Consider the following 4,707-nt stretch of genomic DNA (forward strand, 5'->3'; position numbering starts at 1 on the left):
AATTCTGATGCTCTTCAAAGTAAATTCAATATTAAAAACACCTTTATTTTTGATATTTTTAAGCACTCATTGCTTAATATAAGAAAATCCATAAAATTAAAATTAATAATTCAAGGGGAATATTCTAAATCATAAACATGTTTGACACATTCATGTTTCTGTGCTTTTATGACAAAATTTACATTATGCCCCTTGGGTGTAAGGGAACTCCCTTCCTACACACCATCCCCACCATCTAATTTGGTCAGTTTGATGGGTGAAAGAGTGTATGCCAACATGGTCTTGATTTGTATTTTTTCTGATTACCACAATGATCAGGAATGTTTACTTCTTTGTTTACTGTTTTTGTGGCATGTTTGTCTCTTTTTATCTTTGATAGTTTTCTTTTTAGTACCAACATGCATTATTAGTCCAAGGAGGTTAGCCCAACACCAGATTCCTTCTGGGAGAGCACACAGAAAGGGATGGTTTCATTGCGACCTACAGCCAGCCAAAGGCTCACTGGGCAGAAACCATGTGCTGTGGCAGTGTCTGAGAATACCAATGGTTGGCCAACACCATGCATTCTAAGGCTGCCAGGAAATGAATGCTGTCCAACTGTATCTCCATTCTGAAGGTGACGGTCATGGAAGGAATCTGGACTGGTGGCTCCTTCAGTGGCCATTAGTCAATCTCAGCTGTAGAAAATGTCAGGTTTTGCGTTTCTCCCCTTCATAGACATATGAGTCAGTGTGCCCATTACCATACAAGTCCTGCTCTGTCTTTCATCTGAAAACTCTCTACCATTGCCAGCCCAATGATTATGCCAAAACCACTTTTCCGTATTTTCTTTCGTTTTTTGCTTTTTGAGACAGAGCCTATGTAGTTCAGGTTGGCTTGAACTCAATCTCTTGCCTCAGCCTCCCAAGTGCTGGGATTACAGGACTGCACCATGACATTGAGCATTCTTCATTGCCTTCCACTATAATATGTAGTGTATTCTAACGTACCCTTGGGATTTTGCTACTTTTATCATCTACCAGGTCTATGAGATATACTGGAGTCTGTGACACTTCTCATGTCTTGGTGGAAAACAATATGGTAGATGTAAATTATCTGACGCACACTCCATCTTATTGAGCATTTAGAAATTCAATAAGGGAAGGCATTATTCCAGATTGAGCGAGCAATGCAGCACAAGAGGCATCACAGTTTCATCCATTATAAATACTTCTAAAACATGGTTTTAGCATATAGTTAAGGTATGGAACCAACTTGCACTCCTTAAGAACCCGTTTCCAAGTCAAATGGTCAGGTTGGCCAGCATTCCCAAACATGTGATCCCAAACTCCTCTTCATCATTAGAAACCTTGGCTGCAAGTCCCCCAACATAATCAATAAGTGAATTTTTAGTTGACCCATCATAATGGGAAATATTTCTAATATTTTTTAAATTTATGTATTTGGTACATAAAAGCACTCGTTAACTGTGGTGTAGTAAGTGTAGGCAGACATTGCTTTAAAGGTATCCTCCAAGCTTCTGTGGTAAAGCACACCTGAACTATCTTATTCTTCAGTTTTGTGTCAAAAGACAAGTTTAGTAAAGGCAGTTTTATTTGGTAAACCTTCATGCTCACACTGTCAGTTTTACCAGTGTTCAACCCTTTCCATTTCCAACATAACACTTTTGTTTTATCTATGCAGTTCAGGGTGGTCTTGAACTCACTTTGTAGCCTGATTCTCAGTGATTCTTTGGCCCTAGCCTCTTAAGTGCTGGAATTATAGGTATGTGTTACCATGTCAGGCTCCCACCCTATCAGTTTTATTCTTCAGTAAAATGCTGAGTTTAAGAATGTCACATCTAGGGCTGGAGAGATGGCTCAGTGGTCTAAAGCACCTACTTAGAACAAGCTTGGCAAGGCATCAGGGACCGCGGTTCAATCCCCCAGCACCACATGCCAGCTGGCCCCGCCCCTGGTGGGCTGAGCTGGCCACACACACACCTCTCTCTCTCTCTCTCTCTCTCTCTCTCTCTCTCTCAAAAAAAAAAAAAAAAAAAAAAAAAAAAAAAAAAGAATGTCACATCTAGAATAAGCAGCTTGAGGTTGTCCTGATCAAGAGTCTTCACCAAAATGTGAACTACATTTTTTTTTAAAAATTATTTATTTATTTATTTTGTGTGTGTGTGTGGCCAGCTCAGCCCACCAGGGGGGCGGGGCTGGCTGGCATGTGGTGCTGGGGGATTGAACCGTGGTCCCTGTACTTTGCTTGGCTTAGTTTGTTCTAAGTAGGTGCTTTAGACCACTGAGCCATCTCACCAGCCCATGAACTACATTTTTAATCCTCAATTTTTGCAAAAGTATACTCAGCCAGATTCAAAAGCTAATAAAGAGCTACTTGAAATAACTTCGTTTTACCACAAGCCCCTGGTATTTTCTAAATGGTTTTTTGTAATCCTTTCTCAATTTGATGTGTTTTTCAAGGTCTTTGTCAACAGTCTTCTTTTCTAGTTCTTGCCTTTCTCAATTTGATGTGTTTTTCAAGGTCTTTGTCAACAGTCTTCTTTTCTAGTTCTTGCCAAGGTTTGTCTGTTTTTAGCCCATCATCAGTGATACTCCATACACAGAGCTCCAATTTTATAGTGAGTGATTATCCATGGAACTAAGAAAAGCTGGAAAAGCAAAGATGTAAATTGTGCTTGTAGCTAATGCAACACTGCTTCCAGAGGGCCCATTCACTTAATCTTAGTTCTTTTGAATTCCCAGGATTTCAAGCAAGCTGCAGGATCAGAGCAGAACCCGAATCTTCTCAGGAACATCCTCCCAGAATAACTCAGTATGTCCATGTCATGAACACTGGCAGTTTCATCAATCTCGTTCTTTAGAAGGTGGGGCTTCAGCTTTGCTTGATTCCCCATTTCCTGGTGTGAATTGCTGCAGTTCTGCAGACAGAAGTTGTTCTTCACTGTTTTAAGGGATGTGTAAGTTTACACTCCTCAGTCACCTTTCATGCTGGGTTCAAGCTGGTGGTGCTGAGACCCTTCAGACCCATCACTTTTTGGAGTTCCTCTCCTTTCGCCAACACGGGCTTGTCCACTTCTCCAAGAATGGTGGTGTCTACTTCATATTGAAAACAGTCAAGTGCCTTTTGTGATATATGTATATTAGTATCACCTTCTTTAACTGTCTTTTGGAGGCGTGGGGTGTGTGCTCTATACACAGTGGCAACTGAGAGGCCATGAGGTGAGGCTACTTCTAGGACACAGGTCCAGCGCCCTAACGCAAGACCCTGATTCTCCACAGGTGGGAGGCAGTCGCCAGAAAAGCTGCGGTTACCATGGTGACACCTGGGCTCCTCCCACAACATTCCCAATCGTTGAGGTGCATGCGCTTTCAAGGCCTCTATTTTTCTTGGTTTTAAGTTATAATTATGTATGTAGTGGAAATTATATTCTTAGTTTGTGCATTTTAAAACGTTTTTGTGGTTGCTTTTGATAAACAGAAGTTCATTATAGTTAAATTTATCAATACTTGTTTATTCCTTTTATGTATCAATGATTCAACATCTCAATTTAGTCTACTTGAAATTTTTATGTATAGTGGAATGGAATTTTTTTTTTTTAGGCAGTCTCCTTCTGGAGTTTGGGCTGGCTTTGAATTTGAGGAATCCTGTGCTATGAAATGTCAGGTTTAAACTTTTTTTTAATGTATTTAGGACAGGGTCTACAGTGTCTCACTACGAATACCAGACTCGTAGTGACTGTCCTGTTTTCAGCCTCCCAAGCACTGGGAATATAGGTATGTGCCACCAAGCCCAGTCTCAACCTGTCTCAGTGCTCCCTGGGGGTGTGGCCAGCATGGCAGGCTGGGGATAGAACCCCGGGCCCCTGTGTTTGCCTAAGCAGGCTTAAACTTTTTTTTAGGAATATTCATTGACCGTTCTTGATCCTAGTTCTATACCAATTTAGAATGAGTTTGTAATTTCACAAAAATGTATTGGGGTGCTGACTGGTTCTATGCAGTAATTTGGGACAAACATTATAATGAGTATTTGCACATTTGGGTTTTACTATCTCCCAGTAAATTTTCTTACATGTTTGGAATACTGACAGATTTATATCTATGCAACTTCTGTCACTAAGGTGACTTTTTACAACAGAATTCTAATTGTTTGGTGATGATACAAAGCAACTACACTTATTAGTACTAGCACCTGCAGTCCTGAGTGTTCTAGGCAGAAAAATCTTATTGCAAAGTGACAGTTACCATTGTCTTTTCTGTGTCACCAAAAACGATGACTGTTGAAGTGTATGGCAGGCACCCTAGCCTTTTTGTCTTGAGACAGGGTCTTATGCAGCTTAGGCTGACCTCAAGCTTACTTTGTAGTCCAGGCTGGTCTTGAACTCAAAATGATCCTCCAGCCTCAGCCTCCCGAGTTCTGGGCTTATAGGTGTACGCCAGCTTTGATACCCCAGCCTTATTCCCAATTTTACTGAATTTTTTTTGTTTTTGAGACCAGTGTCACTATGTACTTCTGGTGATCCCTCTGCTGATGGCTGAGGCCACTGGTTTTAGATCTTGGTATGTTCTGGAAGGCTCTGAATACACTACTCAGCCCTCACACTGGCTTTGAACTTGCATTCTTAAAAATATTTTTAGAGGGGCCGGGGAAATGGCTCAGTGGAATAAGCACTTCCCTGGCAAGTGCAAGGACCTGAGTTCAATCCCC

At 41.0% G+C, this 4,707-nt stretch overlaps 1 pseudogene; it reads right to left on the reverse strand.

Annotated features, from left to right (window-relative positions):
• Nucleotides 1-406: 406 nt before the first annotated feature.
• Nucleotides 407-3,345, reverse strand: LOC111812019 (annotated as a pseudogene).
• Nucleotides 3,346-4,707: the final 1,362 nt, after the last annotated feature.

Source organism: Octodon degus, unplaced genomic scaffold, assembly GCF_000260255.1.
Source record: "Octodon degus isolate 3935 unplaced genomic scaffold, OctDeg1.0 scaffold00109, whole genome shotgun sequence".
NCBI lineage: Eukaryota > Metazoa > Chordata > Mammalia > Rodentia > Octodontidae > Octodon > Octodon degus.